Source organism: Zootoca vivipara, chromosome 1 (genome assembly GCF_963506605.1).
Source record: "Zootoca vivipara chromosome 1, rZooViv1.1, whole genome shotgun sequence".
NCBI classification, from domain to species: Eukaryota; Metazoa; Chordata; class Lepidosauria; order Squamata; family Lacertidae; genus Zootoca; species Zootoca vivipara.
Window position 1 is genome coordinate 282906 of NC_083276.1, and position 19684 is coordinate 302589.

At 49.3% G+C, this 19684-nt stretch overlaps 2 protein-coding genes across 2 annotated transcripts in view; one reads left to right on the forward strand and one right to left on the reverse strand.

Annotated features, from left to right (window-relative positions):
- The window catches only part of LOC118097689 (zinc finger protein 883-like), a 290445-nt gene extending 282805 nt beyond the window's left edge, over nt 1-7640 (reverse strand). Inside the window, exon 1 of the mRNA XM_060282949.1 lies at nt 7529-7640. The gene's annotated coding sequence lies outside the window, so the exon portion shown is untranslated. The remainder of the gene's footprint in view (nt 1-7528) is intronic.
- LRFN5 (leucine rich repeat and fibronectin type III domain containing 5) overlaps nt 1-19684 on the forward strand; it is a 68656-nt gene that overhangs the window by 11622 nt on the left and 37350 nt on the right. The window lies entirely within an intron of this gene.

The window sequence follows — 19684 nt, forward strand, 5'->3', positions numbered from 1 at the left end:
AATGCTGTCATGCTCCTCAACGTGCTTGAGCAAGCGGCCTTCTTGGTAGCAACGGCAAGAGCAGGTCCTAGTAAATGACAGATGGAGAGAGCTATTCTGGCAGCAGGCTGGGGAGATGCAGGCTGCTCTTCATGAGAGCATCGGAAAAGCCTGCTGGATCAGGCCACTGGGCGCCACCTCGTAGTGCATCCTGTTCTTGCCATGACCATCGGATGCCCCAGGGAGAAGTCCACAGGCAGGAGCTGAGCATAAGAGCACTTCTCCAGCACATCCCCCACCCAGCAGGAGGGGGGAAGGATCAGGCCCTCGGCAAGAGTGAGCAGCCTCCATGCCAAAGGAAAGGGCTTGGTGCCAAGTGGGGCCAGACTTGTCTGCCCCTTAATCCCATCTTGGTTTCAACCCCTACCGGTATTTGGATATCTGACTCGAGGTGTGTGGCACGTTGAGAGTTCTGTGCTCTGACTCTGAGGCAGAATGAGAAAGCAAGGAGACCCATGCCAATCAAGTAAAAAAGGTTTTTGGGGTTGTTGTTTTTTTTAAAAAACCCAACAACAACAACTGGGGAATTTGTGTGGCTTGGTGGGAATTGTCACAAGCGAGGTTGAGAAGTTGCCGTGTTGGCGTTCCATGTGGTAAGCACCAACGAGTCGTGATTTCCTCTCCCTTGCGGGCCTTGGCACACGCCGTCCTGCAAAGTATGGGTGGGCAGACTCCTCTCAAACCCTCGCCACCTATGAACACCCTTCCAAAAAAGCAGGATAAAATGGGGTTCGGATACCTTAACTGCAACGAGTTTAGAGTTGCCCGCCAAATGTTCTCCTGAGTCCAGAGGTCTGACATTGCTGGCTCTCTCAGAAGAAGACTGTTTCTCAAGAAAGGGGCACATATCCAGTAGGCACTCCATGATCCCATGTGGGTCACACTTTCGACACTTGGTTGCGATGAGCAGGCCTCTGGGCAGATGCAGGAAAAGGCATCTTGGACCTGTGATGCTCCTGGTTTGGCGGTTGGCTTTGAGCAGATCTTCCTCTGGTCTTGAGCGAAAGAATTGTAGCAGGATCGGGAAGGCGAAGCCAGGAGGGGACTGCATCTCAGCAGGGCTGGGCTGGCAGATGTGTAGCCTAGCTGTGCTCTTTGTGTTTGTGCTGCAAGCAGTGACTTAGCGCCTGAATTTATCTCCAGGCAAAGCTGAGGGTTGTGTAAGTTTCCTAGATAAATAAAGGAACTGGGCCACTCGCCCACACCCTGCCCTGTCTGGCCATCTGTCCAAGGAAGGCCGGAAGCCAGAATTGAGAGCTGCAGCTTCCTGAATTCTTCTCCTCCTCCTCCTCTTTCCTCAAGTGGCTTTGGAGTCAAGAGCTAGTGGTCCAGTGACCAGGCACTGCCCTTGATTTCCCAGCAGGGGACGAAGGCCTTGTCTCCCAGGATGATGCTTGCCAGCCCTCCTTGTGCCCCCCAAAAAGAAGAAGCTTTTCTGCCCGAGAGAGAAACCCTCCAAATAAGTGAAACAGAGAAAAAGGTTTGCTTTGCCTGCATGACTGGAGGTTTGATGGCCACTCTTGTGTTGGAAAATCTCCCCACACTTTTGTTTTGTCCCGCCACTGGAGCATCCTCTCAGAGCAAGAATTCCCCCCTGCGACTCTCTCACGGATCTGTCCTTGGGTTCCCCACAGAACAAACTCCTTCAGAAGGTGGTGGAGTGTCCTTCCTTGGAGGTTGGAAGGTCTTCTGTCGTGGGTGCTGGAGATTCCTGCAACCCTCCCAGCCCCACAATTCAATGATTCGATGAACTCTCCAGAATGGATTTGAGGCTCTCCTGAGGCACATCTAATGCCACAAAGCAAGAGCCTGGGGTGGGGCTGGTAAAAAGAAAGCAGTCTTTGCACTGAATCTGCACTTCATTTTTGCCTTGGGCTCCAAAGAATCTTGACTGAGCACCTGCAGAAGCTGTCCATTAATGGTCAGATACTTAGAGGAGGGCTAGGACCCCGCCCCCCAAAAAGCTTGTGGGCTCTGCAGAAAGTGAAGGAAAAAGTCCTTCTTCATGTACTGCATGGTTAAACTAAGGAATTCCCTCTGCAGGAGGCAATGATGGCTGCCAACCTAGATGGATTTAAATTTGGATTAAATTCATGGACGGCCATTGATGGCACTTAGCCAGGATGGCTCTGCTCAGCCTTCACAGTCGGAGGCAGCCAGGCTTCCGAATGTCAGTTGCTGGAACTGCAGGAGGGGAGAGCTGCTCTTGTGTTCGAATCCTGCTTGCGGGATTCCCACTGAGACATCTGGTTGCCCCTGTGGGAACTGGGTGCTGGACTAGATGGGCCATGGGCCTCATCCAGCAGGGCTTTTATTGGTACATTCTTAGGCTACCCCTTCAGCCTTGAGATACCTTCTGGGCAGATACAGTCATACCTCGGTTTAAGTACGCTTCGGTTTGAGTACTTTCAGTTTAAGTACTCCACGGACCCATCTGGAACAGATTAATCCACTTTCCATTACTTTCAATGGGAACGTTCGCTTCAGGTTAAGTACGCTTCAGGTTAAGTACAGACTTCCGGAACCGAGGTACCACTGTACCTTGAACTGGAAGTGATCTTCTGTGGATCCCTGTTTGAGCTGGTGGCTGTTTCAGCCAGTGCTGCATGGACCCCTGGCCTTTGGGTGGGAGGGAAAAGCTCATTTACCTGGAGCCCCCACCAAGGCTCCCCTTAGCAAGCCTTTGCCTGAACATCGCCCCAACCATGGAGCGATTCAGATGGGGATGACATTGTGCCAGAGCTGTGAGTGTGTCTCTTATCTCAAAGGCTCAGGTGAAGAGAGTGCGGAGTTAAGAACATTAGAACCTGGAGGCCCATAAAGGCCAGGCGAGAGAAACACAAACAGAGGACCTTGATCTGCCTCCAGATACAAATCTTGACTTGCTTCCTTCATGCAGTGAGAGTATTCATGGGGGTGGGGACAATGGGAGCCAACAGTCTTGTTTAGGAGGTTATAAACATGGTTGGTTAATAACAGAATATGAGTTTCTGCTGCAGTTGTGATGTTCATCCTATTTTTTTAGTTGCTGGTTTGTTTAATAGTGTTTTGTGGATTGCAGTTGTTTTACTGACGATTTGTTAATTATAATATATGATTTATGCTGTCCTTGTTCTGTTCTCTTATTGTTAGTTATGGTTTGTAAGCCAATTTGGGAAAAGAGCATGGATGTATTATCAATCAATCAATCAATCAATCAATCAATCAACAAGCCCCTTTGGAGCAGCCAATACTTTTCCTGGGAAAGGGCCTTTCAACATCAGTAGAAGGTTTTCTAGTCCCCCACCCAGCCCCTTCCCTGTTTTCTGCCTTTTCCAGAAAAGGCCGCTTGTTTTTCAAAGCTCTTTGTGGTCTGGCAGCTCAGATGTTTGATTTGCCTCTTTGAAAAAAGGACAGGGGGAGATAAATTCCTTCAGGGTGCTGGAATTGATCGAAATGGGCCTAATAATAATTAGGTCGAATCAAACTTGTTTTTTTAAAAATGTAATTGGATCTGAGATTCAAGTTCTGCAATGATGATCCTTGTTCTTTTCTGTAATCTCCAGATGGGGTCTGGGCTGGGCTGCTATCTCATGTGGGGTCTGGTGGGGGCTGTTCCAGGTGGGGAGAGGGCAGGACACCCCTTGAGTCTCTGAAGCCAGCTTGCTGCCGGTGGCTCCGCTGGGGGTGAGTAAGGGAACTCTGCCAGGAACATGGAAGCCCTCCTGTCTCCATGATGTGTTGTGTGATGATTAGAATCCCCATATCTGCACCTTGCTCTTGTTGTTTAGTCGTTTAGTCATGTCCGACTCTTCGTGACCCCATGGACCAGAGCACACCAAGCACTCCTGTCTTCCACTGCCTCCCGCAGTTTGGTCAAACTCATGTCCGTAGCTTCGAGAACACTGTCCAACCATCTCATCCTCTGTCGTCCCCTTCTCCTAGTGCCCTCCATCTTTCCCAACATCAGGGTCTTTCCCAGGGAGTCTTCTCTTCTCATGAGGTGGCCAAAGTCTTGGAGCCTCAGCTTCACGATCTGTCCTTCCAGTGAGTTGTGTGATGATTAGAATCCCCATATCGGCACCTTGCTCTTAGAATCCCAGACTTGTAGAGTTGGAAGGGATTCTCCAAGCCCCTGCAATGCAGGAATCACATTTCAAGAATCCCTGCCAGATGGCCGCCCGACCTTTGCTTAAAAACCTCCGAGGAAAGAAAGCCCACCACTTTCCATCAGAAAGTTATTCCTAATGTTCAATCAAATAATGTTTAATCAAATCCACAAGCCATTAAACCTGGGGAGAGAACCCTTCAAACAGGCAGGCAAGGGGTGGGGACCAGTTGCTGCTTTGCCTTGATACAGCTTCATCCAAGATGATGGGCGACCAAGAAGATGAAGGGTCTAGGAAGCAAGCCTTGTGAGGAACGGTGGAGGGAGTTGGGTGTGTTTAGCCTGGAGAAGAGAAAACAGAGAGGTGACATGAGAGCCACCTTCAAATATCTTGTAGGCTGGAGGGAGCCAGCTTGTTTTCTCCTGCTCTGGAGGGGAGGACCTAAAATCAATGGGTTCAAATGACAAGAAATGAGATTTTGTGTATTGCAGGGAGATGGATTTAGTGACCCTCGGGGTCCCTTCCAAGGCTACATTTCTATGATTAAACCATGTTTCTGAGTGTTTGTCTGCCCTAGACATGCAATCAAACATTTGCCAAAGGAAGTTTGAAGACTTCTCCCTTCTCTGCAATTTTCCCCAGTGCTGGTTTTGGACTTCAAGCCTCTTCATGGTGAGGGGCCTTTGCCATAGAATCATTGGAAGGGACCCCAAAGGTCATCTAGTCCAACCTCCTGCAATGCAGGAATCACATCTCAAGAATCCCTGACAGACGGCTGTCCAACCTCTGCTGGGAAACCTCAGTCCACCACCAGTAGGGAGTCCATCCTACTGTTAAATAGCTCTTGCCAGCAGAAAGTTCTTCCTAATGTTTAGCTGGGACCTCCTTTCTTCTCATTTGGATCCATTGAATATTCCGCCTTGGTCAAGCCCCACCTGGAGTCCTGTGTCCAGTTCTCAGAGGATATGGAGGAGAAGAAGAAGAAGAAGAGGAGGAGGAGGAGGAGGAGGAGGAGGAGGAGGAGGAGGAGGAGGAGGAGGAAGGGGGAAGTTTGGATTTGATATCCCGCTTTATCACTACCCGAAGGAGTCTCAAAGCTGCTAACATTCTCCTTTCCCTTCCTCCCCCACAACAAACACTCTGTGAGGTGAGTGAGGCTGAGAGACTTCAGAGAAGTGTGACTAGCCCAAGGTCACCCAGCAGCTGCATGGGGAGGAGCGGAGACGCTAAGCTGGTTCCCCAGATTACGAGTCTACCGCTCTTAACCACTATACCATGCTGGAAGCTGGAAGGTGTGCCGGGGAGGGCAACCAAGATGATCAAGGGGCTGGAGACCAAGCCTGATGAGGAACAGTTGAAGGAGCTGGGTATGTTTAGCCTGGAAAAGAGAAGACTGAGAGGAGATATGAGAAAAATTCCTTCCAGCAGCACCTTAAAGACCAACTAAGTTTTTTATTTTGGTATGAACTTTCGTGTGCATGCACACTTCTTCAGATACGTATCTGAATACTTAGTTGGTCTTTAAGGTGCTGCTGGAAGGAATTTTTTTTATTTTGTTTCGACTACGTCAGACCAACACGGCTACTAGGGGATATGAGAGCCATCTTCAGAGATATCTCAAGGGCTGTCACATGGAAGAGAGAACAAGGTTGTTTTCTCCCGCTCTGGACGGTAGGACTTGAACCCATGGCTTCAAGTTACAAGAAGGGGATTCTGACTAATCATCAGGAAGAACTTTCTGACAGTAGGAGCTGTTCCATAGTGGAATGGTTTCCCTCGGGAGGTTGTGGACTCTCCTTCCTTGGAGGTTTTTAAGCAGAGGTTGGATGGCCATCTGTCCTGGATGCTTGAGCTGAGATTCCTGCATTGCAGGGGGTTGGACTAGATGACCCTTCTCCTCCCTTCTAACTTTACAGTTCTAGGATTCTATAAGTGACAGTATCCAAGACTGCTGAATAGAGCTTCCTTGTAGAGGAGCAGTATATCTCTGTGGCTTCTCCTGTTTCCATGCCCTGCTTATGGCCTTTGCAGAGGCCTCTGGCTGGCTGGGAGCAGCTCTGGTGGGACTTTGTGGCGGTGTGAGGGGCCTGGGGCATCTTTGCCCTGTCCTAGCTGAGCAGTCTCTTCTCTGCATAGAAGCTGATTGTGGTGGAAGTTGAGGAGACTGAAGATTAGGAAGAACTCCCTGGTGGAATCCTGCCAGGGATTTGTTAGTTGTGCATTGCAGGGGGTTGAGCTAGATGATCCTTGGGGTCCCCTTCCAACTTGATAGTTGTATGATTCTATGCGACCCAGAGAAGGTGGCGCCAGGGCTGAACTGCCACCCCACAGCAGATGCCGGCCATCCTGGGATGAGCTGGGGCTCTGCTCCTGCTGGCGATGAGTTTGATGCACCTCTGGATGAGTTTATTAAAACTCTTCTCTCTTTGCCCGATGAATTTTTCATGTCCGCAGGATGAATTGTACATAGCCCAAAAAATAAATTAAAATAAGTGCACATAAATCATTTACCATTCTTGGCTCCTGGAAAAAAAATATGTTTCCGTTGTGTAGGGCTTGTCCTTTTTTGGAAGGCATTATGATTATCCCCATCTTCTGCGGCGTGAATATTCCTTGAGATGATAAGGACGTCGCGTCTCCAAGAGATCCAAATCATTCTCTCTCCCCCGCCCCCCCATTGAAGATGGTCGGAGGAAAGCCTCTGTCTCTCTGCAGTTTCCTGGAACATGTTGGATTAGCTTTATCTCACTTTCATATGGATAGAGCATCCGTTAGTGGAAAAGGCTGCAAATAAATCTTGCTTATTAAAGGGCTGAAAGAGATGCTCTCGTTCTCCGATTGTGTCTGCTGTGCACGGAGCCATCAATTTTCTCTTCTGTCCTTGCAGCAGCCTTAGAAGTCTGGTGCCTGTTTCTGGAACAATGCGCATTACGGAAGGGTGGCCTAGTGGTTAGAGTGCAGGACTCGCACCTGGGAGAGACCAGGGTTCAATTCCCCCCCCCTCGGCCGTGTTACCTCGGGGGCCAGTCACTGCCTTTCAGCCCAGCCTACCTCTCAGGGGTGTTGTGAGGATAAAACAGGAAGATGAAAACCGTAGGTGCCACCAACATTTGAGGAAAAGTGGGATACAAGCTCAATAAAGGGACCCCAAGGGTCACCTGCTCCTGCCCCCTGCAAGGCAGGAATCCTGGCTAAAAGATCCTTGACCGATGGCCCTCTGGCCTCCAAGGAATAGGAGTCTTGGTCTAGGAGTCTTGGTAGACCACAAACTTGACATGAGTCAACAGTGTGATGCAGCCGCTAAAAAAGCCAATGCAATTCTGGGCTGCATCAATAGGAGTATAGCATCTAGATCAAGGGAAGGAATAGTACCACTGTATTCTGCTCTGGTCAGACCCCACCTGGAGTACTGTGTCCAGTTCTGGGCACCACAGTTCAAGAAGGATACTGACAAGCTGGAACGTGTCCAGAAGAGGGCAACCAAAATGGTCAAAGGCCTGGAAACGATGCTTTATGAGGAATGGCTTAGGGAGCTGGGTATGTTTAGCCTGGAGAAGAGAAGGTTAAGGGGTGATATGATAGCCATGTTCAAATATATAAAAGGATATCATATAGAGGAGGGAGAAAGGTTGTTTTCTGCTGTTCCAGAGAAGCGGACACGGAGCAATGGATTCAAACTACAAGAAAGAAGATTCCACCTAAACTTTAGGAAGAACTTCCTGACAGTAAGAGCTGTTCGACAGTGGAATTTGCTACCAAGGAGTGTGGTGGAGTCTCCTTCTTTGGAGGTCTTTAAGCAGAGGCTTGACAGGCATATGTCAAGAATGCTTTGATGGTGTTTCCTGCTCGGCAGGGGGTTGGACTGGATGGCCCTTGTGGCCTCTTCCAACTTTATGATTCTATGATTCTATGAATGAGAGTCTTATCTTATCCTCTTCACTGCCCAACAGCTCTGCCTGCATCTCTGCATTTGTTTATTTCACCCTCAAAGTGGTTTACAAAGGAAAGAAGACAATGACATGGTCAGTGAAAACAGCTCTTCTTTCTTCGTCAGAGTTTCCTTGTTAGAGACCATTAGGAATGGTATTTTTTTATTTTCATTTTAAAAAAACACCCTGTCATTTTATGATTTTTAAAATACAGCAAAGGTGTCCAAAAAATATCTGTCCCGATTTTCTTAAAATATACATTTTGCACCAGATGACAGAATTAAAAATCGACAAAATATTAATGTGAATAAGCAATTAAAAACCTAGGAAAACCAGGAGGACGGTCTGAAGCTGGGAATGTGGCAGCAGCAGCAGCAGCAGCAGCAGCAGCAGCAGCAGCAGCAGCTGATGTAATTCATGAGGCCTCTCTTGAAATCTGCCACATAGCCACCCTTTTAAATACTCAAAGAATCGTAACATTGTAGAGTTGGCAGGGACCCCAGGGGTCATCTAGTCCCACCCCTGTAATACAGGAAATACAGCTAAGGGATCCCTGACAGGTGGCCACCCAACCTCTGCTTAAAAGGCTCCTGTGAAGAGACTCTGCCCCCTACTCTGTGCAGGAAGAGGTTTGCCCTGGCACTCGGCCCCCTGTCTCCCCTGGGCTTGACTTCAGAAGGGCTCCAAGTGCCTATTTAGGTCTCACTTTTCCATGAATAACACTCAAAACACCTAAAATCAGAACAGAAGAATACAATGGTATTTTAAAAAAAGAAACAACAAGGATATATTAATATATGGAACAACTTGGTAAACCTTATTAAGGTTATATAACATAAATATCAAAATATCAAGTCATGAAAAAGCCCAGTGCTTTCTTTCTGGGGGTACGCAGGGGTACACATACCCCTAAATATTGTGTGAATCTTTGTACTTTTGTCCATTTACTGTATTATTTTCCTCAATTTGAACTATAACATGGTGGTTTTCTTGAGTAAAAGGAGAGTACCCCTCAACATTTTTAATAGAAAGGACGCACTGAAAAAGCCACTAAACAATTCATAAAAATATTTAAGACCATGGTTATAGCCTTCAGGATCAGGCCAGCATCCTGTTCCCACTGGGGCCAGCCTGCATGAGCACCACCTTATTCTACTCCATAAACTTGCCTTTTATAAGCCATCCCTGCCTCCTGTGGCAGGGAGTTCCACAGTTTAACGAAGCTGTGCATGGCAAAGGACTTTAATCTGTCTTGAGTCTTCCAGCTTCATGGGATGTCCAGAGTTAGGAGAGAGGGGAAAGGGCTTTTCTCTTCCCACTCTCTGCGTGGCTTGAGCTCCCTGAGTGCGCTTCCTTTCTCTGCCCGTCCCGCGCAGGCACCAACTCTTTGCACATTGGGGTGTGTGTGCATCATTCCGCTGAGAGGAGAGTCACATTGCGAGGTGGTGGCAGCGCCACCTGCCCTTCACCAGCTCACGGTGGGCAGAGGTCCAAGTTGCGTTGCGATTTCGCATTGCCATTTGGCGTCCAGATGGATGTGTGAATCAGCTTTGAGGCAGAGAATGAGGAGGAATATTTGGTCAGCCGAGATGGAGGCCTCCTTGAGTTCTGCTCCGCTCAGTCATCTACTCTCTACTTGGCTTAAGCATGGGAATTAAAATTGAGTGAAGCTCAGTGACTAAACGCGAAAAGGGATGATTCAAACTTGTTGATTGTAATCTTTGTGCCACCAGCTAATTAACAGAAAATCTAGTCTTGATTCCCCTTGCAGCCTCTTGGTCAGATGGGCTGAATCAGCTGGGCGGATGCGCGCAGGCTTCCTACAAAGTTCAGTCCTACTGGGCTCAAGGGAGCTTACTCCTTTTTTATTTATAAAGCATTTTATTCAATTTTCCAAATAAACGCATTTAAAACAATAAACGAAACAAACAAACATTCAAAAACAAATAACACACACAATTATCTTTTTAACAATTCTTCCCAAATTTCTCCTTCTCAATGCTCTGCCGAGCTTGACTTCCCTCCCTCCCCTCATTTGGTTTTCTATTCAGCTCTTATCTCGCAGTTCCTTTATTCCATCCATTTAAAGTCAATTCGTAGGATTTATTTCAGTCCTGCAAGTGTCTTTAAACTTCTACAATTCTTTTCCATATAGTCCACAAATTTATTCCAGTCTTTTTGGAACCTTGTTTCCCCCTGGTTCTGGATCCTGCTAGTCAGTCTCGCTAGTTCCACATAGTCTATCATTTTTGTCTGCCACTCTTCAATCGTCGGCAAATTCTGAGTTTTCCATTTTTGGGCTAATATAATACAAGAATATTATATAGTCCTCCTTTGCAATCTCTTGTCCAATAATTCCTAATAAAAATGCCTCTGGTTTTTTGGGAAAAGTATACTTAAGGATCTTTTTCAGTTCATTATATATCTTTTCCCAAAATCTTTTAACTTTTTCGCATTTCCACCACATATGATAAAACTCTCCTTCCTTCTCATTACATTTCCAGCACATTTTATTACTCATCCTATACATTTTAGCTAATTTTGCTGGTGTTAAATACCATCTGTACATCATCTTCCAGACATTCTCTTTCAGGGCGGCACATGCAGTAAATTTCAATGTTTGATTCCATAATTTCAACCACGCATCATACTCAATATTGTACCCAAAGGGAGCTTACTCCTGAGTAGGCTTGTGCCACAGAAAACTTAGACAACAAACTAGTCATGAACTTTGTCTCTTAAGCAGGACAGGCCTAACTCCACCCAGATACAATTATGTACAGTGCCACCTAGTGAATAAATGATACAAAAGCTCTATTCACGCAGGGAGCACAATATTGTGCCCTTGATTTGGTGCCAATGCCAAGGGGGATTGAATTCTTCGATGTGAATTTTTTTAAAAAAACATTTAGAACTCTTTAGTCGCTCCATCTTCCATGAAGCAACCCTTCAGATATTTGAAGGTGAGTGTACCCAACTCCCTCAACTGTTCCTCATATGGCTTGGTTTCCAGACCCTTGATCTTCTTGGTCACCCTCCTCTGCACACCTTCCAGCGGGTCAACATCTTTCTTAAATTGTGGTGCCCAGAATTGGACACAGTATTCCAGGTGGGGGTCTGACAAAAAACAGAAAAGAGTGAGACTATTACTCCCCTTGATCTGGACACTAGACTTCTGTTGATGCAGCCTAGAATAACATTAGCCCTTTTTTTGCTGTTGCCTCACACTGTGGACTCATGTTCAGCTTGTGATCCACCAAGACCCCCAGATCCTTTTCACATGTACTGCTAGTAAGTCAGGTGTCCCCCACCCTATATTTGTGCATCTGGTTCTTCCTGCCTAAGTGCAGAACCTGACATTGGTCCCTATTGAAATTCAACTTGTTGGCTTGCGCCCAGTTCTCCAATCTGTTAAGGTCATTTTGAATTCTGATTCTGTCTTTTGTGACATTAATTACCCATCCCGGTTTGGTGTCATCTGCAAATTCGATGAGCGTCCCCTCAATTCCTTCATCCAAGTCATTTATAAGGACGTTGAACAACAAGACAGGACAGAACCCTGCAGCAGTGCAGCACCCCATTTGTGTCCCTGGAAGTGCTAGATGATGATGATGATAGTAATAATAATATTTATACCCCTCCCACCTGGCTGGGTTTCACCAGCCACTCTGGGCGGCTCCCAACAGAATATTTAAAGCACAATAAGGCATCAGTCATTAAAAACTTCCCTAAACAGGGCTGCCTTCAGATGTCTTTTAAAAGTCAGATAATTGTTTATTTTCTTGACATCTGATGGGAGGGCATTCCACAGGGCGGGTGCCACCACCGATAAGGCCCTCTGCCTGGCTCCTTGCTTGAGCATTTCTATAAAATCTCAGGCATTAAGGAGAAGAAGCTGGAATCTGGTTTTTCTTTGCTCCCTTCTGGGGGTTATTCAGAAAGCTTTTCCTTCTGATGACTGTCGGGAGCAGATGGGGGCCACCAAATTATCCCACTGATTATTTAGTGAACATGGGGATGCTGAGAGCTTGATTCAGATCCTCAAACAGCAGACTGGGAGGTTGTATGAAATTTCACACCTGCTGTGTGACAGTGGAGGCTAGAAGATGCTTTTCATGCCCATGGTCCTGGGGTCAATTGCAGGCATCTCAAGGATCCAGTGGTGTCTGGCTGAGAACTGAATGCTGGACTAGGTGGGCCATTGGCCTGATCCAGCATGTTCCTATGTTATCCTCCATGAATTTGGAGGAGCATTGCTCGATCCTCTGGATCATTTTGCTTTCCCTTTTCTGCAGCCGCCAATACCTACAGTATCCTTTTTGAGGTGAGAGGGCTGCAAATGTACACATTTGTAGAATGGTGTTAGGATGCCAGCAGCATTATTCTGAGTCCCTTTCCTAATGATTCCCAACATGGAAAGTCCCACTGGCTCAATGTTTCCATCCACTGTCCTCTCTGGTCCAAATATCCTGGTCCTTGTCTGGAGCTCCTCACAATCTCCCCCCTCCCTTTAATGATCCCAAACAAATTTGACCATCTCACTGCAGAACTGCTTTGGGAATCCTGGGGCATTTGTGTTTCATTTAGGACAGGGGTCCCCCAACTCACCACGCTTCGGGTTTGTGCCCGCAGTGTGCACACACACTATTTCCGGCGCACTTCCGGGTTGCGGGAGCACCGGAAATAGCTTTTGCGCATGCGCATGCACACACGCCCCCTCCGACACTGAAGTGCACTGGAAATGATGTTTGCGCATGTGCGCAAACTATTTCCAGTGCCCCTTTAGACCCAGAAGTGGGTAAGAGCGGGCGGCAGCAGCGGGCAACGGGCCGGATAAATGAGGCCTCCGGGCCATATCCGGCCTCCGGGCCGTAGTCTGGGAGACCTCTGATTTAGGAAATCCTGAGATGTTTAACTACCTGGAGTGGAATGTCTGCAAAGCTGCACTCCATGTAAGGAGGCTTTTGGGAAGCCCCTTTTGGCTAGTTTTAGGGGGTCCCTCTTGGGTCTCCTAGTAAGTGGATGGTAAAGACCTGAGCCCTCTTGGATCAGAGGAAGCATCCTGTTGAGAACAGCATCCTGTGTCCTTTCCCAGAGCAGACAGTTAGATTTCCCAGTGACAGCTGCCAGTTTACTGGTGGATTCAAATTACAGGAAAGGAGATTCCGACGCAACATGAGAAAGAACTTTCTATTGGCAAGAGCTGTTCTCAAGTGAAATGGTCTCCCTTGGAAGGTGGCGGACTCTCCTTCTTTGGAGGTTTTTTAGCAGAAGTTGGATTGCCAGATGTCATGGAGGCATTGCTGGGCGCTCTGGTTTCCATCACAGTGTCCCGTTGTGCCAGAAGTGGTTTAGTCCTGCTGGCCACATGACCGGGAAAGCTGTCTGCGGACAAACTCCGGCTCCCTTGGCCTGAAAGCGAGATGAGCGCCTCAACCCCATAGTTGCCTTTGACTGGACTTAACCATCCAGGGGTCCTTTACCTTTTTAAATTTTAGTTGAGATTTCTGCATTGCAGGGGTTTGAACTAGAAGACCCTTTGGGTCCCTACAATTCTGTGAGTCTACAAATAAAAACAAAAACCACAGCTCACCTTGGTTGGAGGCCATCTGTAAGGGGTGCTTTAGTTGAGATTCCTGCATTGGACTAGTTGACTCTTGAGGTCTCTTCCAACTCGATACTTCTGTGATTCTATACCTATCAGAAAGGTCCATTCTTGGCTTTTTCTCCACCACCCTGAACCATTCTCTCTTTATTATGGCAGAAATTTCTTTTGGGTCCCTCACTGTGCTTCAGTGACTGTACGTGGTGAAGAGAAGAGACACGAGTTTTGCATCCTCATTTTTGGGGTGGTCCTCCTTTGACTGAGTGGGAGATGACGGAGGTGGGAGGAGGTGTGTTGGCGGTGAGGCAGCTCCTCCTGAGCAGGTTGGAGAAGGAGGCAGCTGTTGCTGGGGTGGGGTTGCCATGGTGTTGGCTTGGAAACCGCACTTTGGCAGTGGGATTTGCTGGGTGACTTGAGCATCTTGTGGAGCTCTTGCGCAACTGCCTTCTTCCATGTCAGTCCTTCACTGCCCCCGGCCACGTGCTGAGCACAAGAACGTGAGAAGAGGCTCTTGGATCAGGCCAATGGGGACCGGTCTCATCCACCCTCCTGATCTCATGGTGGCGAACCAGATGCCCATTCACAAGCAGGACCCGAGTGCGAGAGCAACTCTCCCCAAGAGTCTTCTCCATTAATCCCCTCTTAAAGCCATCTTGGTTGATGGCCATCATAGCTTCCGGTGGCAGGGAGTTCCACAGGATAACTATGTGCTGTATGAAGGACTTACTTTTATCCGTCCTGAACCTCCCAACATTCAGATGGTGATGGTGGGGATGGCATTAAATTTAAATACTGCCCTTCATCCGAAGATCTCGGGTGGTTAACAAGATAAAAAAGTTAAAACAAAACCATAACCCCATCATTGGATGTTCACAGGAGAGGAAGAAAAAAACGTCTCCTCTTTCTCCTTGACATGCATAATTTTATATAATTATATAATTATATATAAAGATGCAACATAATATCATGTTGCATCTTCTCTAAACTGAAAAGCCCCAAATGTACCACCCCCTCCGTTGTTTTGGTTGGCCATTTCCAAACTTTTCCAAAGCTACAAAATTTTTGAAGTAAGACAACCAGGACTGCAGATTCTTCCAAATGGAGTTACAGTCAGAGGTCAGCAAACTTTTTCAGCAGGGGGCCGGTCCGCTGTCCCTCAGACCTTGTGGGGGGCCGGACTATATTTTGAAGAAAAAATGAATGAATTCCTATGCCCCACAAATAACCCAGAGATGCATTTTAAATAAAAGGACACATTCTACTCATGTAAAAACTGATTCCCAGGCTGTCTGTGGGCCGGATTTAGAAGGCGATTGGGCAGATCCGGCCCCTGGGCCTTAGTTTGCGTAGATAAAACTATTATAAGTAGAAAACAAGTAAAGTGGTTCTAAATGGAATGATATAAATGCCACACACACACACCCCAAAATCCCCAGGAGAAACTGTGACTCGGAAATGACGTCTCTCAGTGGCTCATGGATCTCTTCTGAAAAATCCAGGGGCTGATCCTTCTGGCGAGGAGGACCCATGGATCTGCCGCTCCTCACCTGCCGCTCTTTGACTGCCTGGGGAAGAGTCTCCAGATCTCAGCTGCCCCCTCTGGGGGCTCCAAGACGTGCTTTATTACAGGCGTGCGACGGCGTTCCGCACCGCCGCAATTAAAAATGAAAAATAAAACCGAGAATGCATAAAAAATTCATAGGCCACAGCAAATTAATATCAAATCAGTGGTGTGTGCTGGTATCTGGAATTAACACTATTATGCTAATCACTAATCTGAATTCAAATTGGACAGCTTGAAAGTGGAGAGGCATTAATAGCATTTTAAATCAGATTGGCTGAAACCTGACAATTTAACTACAGTCAGGTGGGCTCGGCTGCCTCTGCAGGTGGGGGGGGGGGTGCAAGGAAAGAGAGCCAGGGGAAATGCTGCTGTATTTGGGGGGGAGGGGGTTGGGGAGAGGAAGGAGAGCTTCGGGCAGTTCAATTCCCCGCCCCCTGCATTGGATTTTGTGTTTGGGTGTGTGAATTCAAGTCCTGCTGTGTGCGAAGAAGCTTCCATTAGGTTCCCAAATGTTCATTGGATTCTGCTTGTGACAGCCTTGCGAGGTAGGATGTAGACTCGGGCCCAGGGAGGGGGAGCCGGGCAGCTACTTGTGGGCGCCTAGTTGGCCACTGTGGGAACAGGAAGATGGACTACCCCCCACCCAATTTGTTCTGACCCGTCCGTAAGAGCTAAGTGACAGTGCAGCAGTCTCCGCCAGGAGATTGTGGACTCTTGTTCCTTGGAGGCCTTTAAACAGAGGTTGGGGCCATCTGTCAGGGATGCTTGAGCTGAGATTCCTGCATTGCAGGGGTCAGACTAGATCAGTGTTTCCCAACCTTGTGCCTCCAGATGTTTTGGGACTACAACTCCCATCATCCCTAGCTAGCAAGACCAGTGGTCAGGAATGATGGGATTTGTAGTCCGAAAACATCTGGAGGCACAACGTTGGGAAACACTGGACTAGATGATCCATGGTTCCAGCCAAACTTCACAATTCTATGATCTTATGATATCATCCTTCTTCTTTGGCGATCACTCGTAGCCGAGTAAGATTGTCTTCCATAAACATGGTTTTAACAATGAGTCCGTAAGTGACTGTGGAGGCCAATTCTGGATCCACACGTCCTTCCACAGTGGGGACGTTGGTTTCCGGGTGGGAGTTGATCATGGTGAGGGTTTTCCAAGCGTGCCTTCCTCTTAGCACATTTCCCCCTTTCGTCCTGAGTTCAAGTGTCTTCAAAGCCCATGACACCTGTAAGAGAGAGGGCTTGCAGAGAGCAGCCCACTCTGCTTACTTCCATCAGATGAGAGAGCAGCAGCAAGTCTGGGAGTTCAAATCAGGAACAGGAAGGGTTAAGACGGGTCCAGGGCTCTGCAGAGTCCTGGTGGCTCAGCTCCAGGTTGGTAGCAGGGAAGCAGGGGAGGAGCTAGCTTCAGCAGGGGCTGGAAAGGAGGGAGGAGAGGGAACGGCACCTCAGGAGCCTGGTTTGGGACCACGGAGGACCCATAGAGCAAGGAGGAGGGGCGTTTGGAGTCTTAAAAGGGGGGTCAGAGCCCACGAGACGCCATTGTGGGCTTCTGCCCCATGCAGAGCAGACATGATTTGAGACATCTCACCACTGTATATAGCATGCACAATAAAACTATGAAAATCCAGAGGATGTGTGGAGTGCTTACTCGGGAGTAGCCAACACCCCATCTGTGACAGCAAGCCCACAAACTTTTGATGGCTACCCCGAGGGAAGAGGGCTGCAAATGGAGCAGCCGGCATGAAGTTGGCAGCATCTAAAGCAGAAGAGAGAGATGCCGAGGGAGGATTGGCATGAGTTGCCAGCACCCTGCAACTATGGAACGGCTCAAGCACCAGGTAGGCACCCGGGCACAGGGGAAGCCAAGCTTAGTGAACCGAGCAGCTCTGAACACAGCCAAGCCGGGGGAGCGGAGGCTGGACAAGCAGAGAGGACACTCGGGACGGGCCAGCACTTCGTAGGGCGACCCTCAGCACAAGCTGGCTCTAAGACTGAGAGGCATGGTGGCGTGGAAGTGCAGGAGGCGGAGAGGCGAGTCCGGGCAGAGGGGACAGACGGAGGGGAAAGGCAGCGGCCACAAGTTCCCATACAGTCCCGGGGAGGCAGCTGCAGCACAGCACAGCCCCCTCCAGCCAGATGTGATGCAGAGGGACAAAGCCCGCGCGCGGGTACTTTTAAACGCTGACGCGGGAAAACAGAGGAAAGAGAAAGGCGGGAGATGCCTTTACAATGCACCCAGCCACTGGGTGGAACACTGCCCCCAGAGGAAGGAATGGCGAGAGCAGGCAGGCACAGACACAAGCTTGGATGCCAGATCAGGAGGGGAGGGGCCAGGCAGAGCACCAACAACTGAGCCCTCCTGTAACACCCCACAGCACGACAAAGAGATGGAAGTGAGTCTGCAGCTGCCAAGAGGCCAGACCCAGGAGACAGTCGGGCTTCTCCGCAGGGGCAGCAGCGACGATTTCCTATCGGTGCACTTGGCTAAGCAGGATCAGATTCCCATTTTCCCAAGGGAGCTGCCCATGAGCGTCTTGACCGTAGGCGGCCGGGAATTGCAGGAGGGTGAGGTCACGCAACAGACCCCCTCTCGGAAGATGACAGTGAACAAGCACGCAGAAGTGCTAGCTTTGGACTTAATGGACAATGACCCTGTGGGCAGCCAGCGCCGGGGAGATCTCACCTTTGGAGATGCAGACGGCAAGGAGCACTGCAGGAAAGAAGGAGAATCCTCAGGATCGCACCACATCAGCTCCCCAGGCGGATGGAACGACGCAGAGGCGGGGATGCAGGAAGAGAAACTGAGCCAACTCACCAAAGAGGACACTTTGACCCAGAACATACGGAGGGACTTGAGGGAGAAAAAGGGGGCAGGGGAAGGGCTTGCAGAGAAAGAGGGGTTACTCTTTAGCAATGATGCCCGGTATATGCCCCAGGACTCCCTCAGAGGGAAGATTCTCAAGCAATATCATGACAACCCCACGGAGGGGCATGCAGTACATGTCTTCACGAGGCTCACACCCAGTAAGGCCAGTCTTGGGCGAAACCCCAGAGCCTTCCCAGAGCAGGGGGAGGGGGAGATTGGGGGACCACCTATTGAGGCATGGGGTGAGAGGAGGGAGACAGTACACCAACAACTGGATGGAGACGTGGCAAGGGGCAATGAGGCTTACAAGGAGGGGGCAGACCATCACAGGGGACTGGAGAAGGTCTTCCACGGAGGGGACAGGGTCTGGCTGTGGTCAGAAGGCCTTCCCATGGGGGGAAGGGGGAAGAAGCTGGCACCCAGAAGGCTGGGGCCCTTCAAGGTTCTGACACAGATCAACCCTGTCACCTTCAGGGGGGAAGCACCTACAGCGAGAAAGGTCCATCCCGTGGGTCACAGGTCTTTGCTCTCACACTTTAGGGAAAGCCCAAGGTTCAGAGGACGTGACACACATCCAACACAAGACGCTGACAGGAGGGAGGGGGAGGAAATCACACAAAAGACACTAGACAGAAGGGTGGAGGGAGAAGGCAGCCAAGAGGTTCCAGAAAGAAAGGAAGAGGAGGAGGTCTACAGTGCCACAGCGAGCCCGGGCTCCCGGTGGGGGGAGGGGGGGTTAAAATGTCTGATGGCCAGGCAGGGCACTCCTGCTTCCCAAAACGCGGAGGCAACCACGCACACCATGCAAGGGGAGGACCGCACACTGGAACTGCACGCTCCTTTCTCCCACAGACCCAAACCACCACACGTCAGTAGCACAGGGAACACAGAGGGGGAGGGCGATCCCAGGTGGGGAGCAGGGGAGACGCAGACCCAAGGAGCCCTCCGGGAATCGGAAGCAATTTTCCAGAGGGAGGAGGAGGATGACAACGGAAGGAACTACACGGACCAGCCACCCAGCACCGACGGGGAACAGGATTTTACACACACTACAGAGGAGGAAGACCTGTCAGGCTTCCAGCCCTCTTTACAGACATCAGACCAGGCAAACCAGGCCTCAGGAAGGGGGGGGGGAGCCTGGAGGGGGGGTGGATGTAAGAGAGAGGGCTTGCAGAGAGCAGCCCACTCTGCTTACTTCCACCAGATGGGAGAGCAGCAGCAAGTCTGGGAGTTCAAATCAGGAACAGGAAGGGTTAAGACGGGTCCAGGGCTCTGCAGAGTCCTGGTGGCTCAGCTCCAGGTTGGTAGCAGGGAAGCAGGGGAGGAGCTAGCTTCAGCAGGGGCTGGAAAGGAGGGAGGAGAGAGAACGGCACCTCAGGAGCCTGGTTTGGGACCACGGAGGACCCATAGAGCAAGGAGGAGGGGCGTTTGGAGTCTTAAAAGGGGGGTCAGAGCCCACGAGACGCCATTGTGGGCTTCTGCCCCATGCAGAGCAGACATGATTTGAGACATCTCACCACTGTATATAGCATGCACAATAAAACTATGAAAATCCAGAGGATGTGTGGAGTGCTTACTCGGG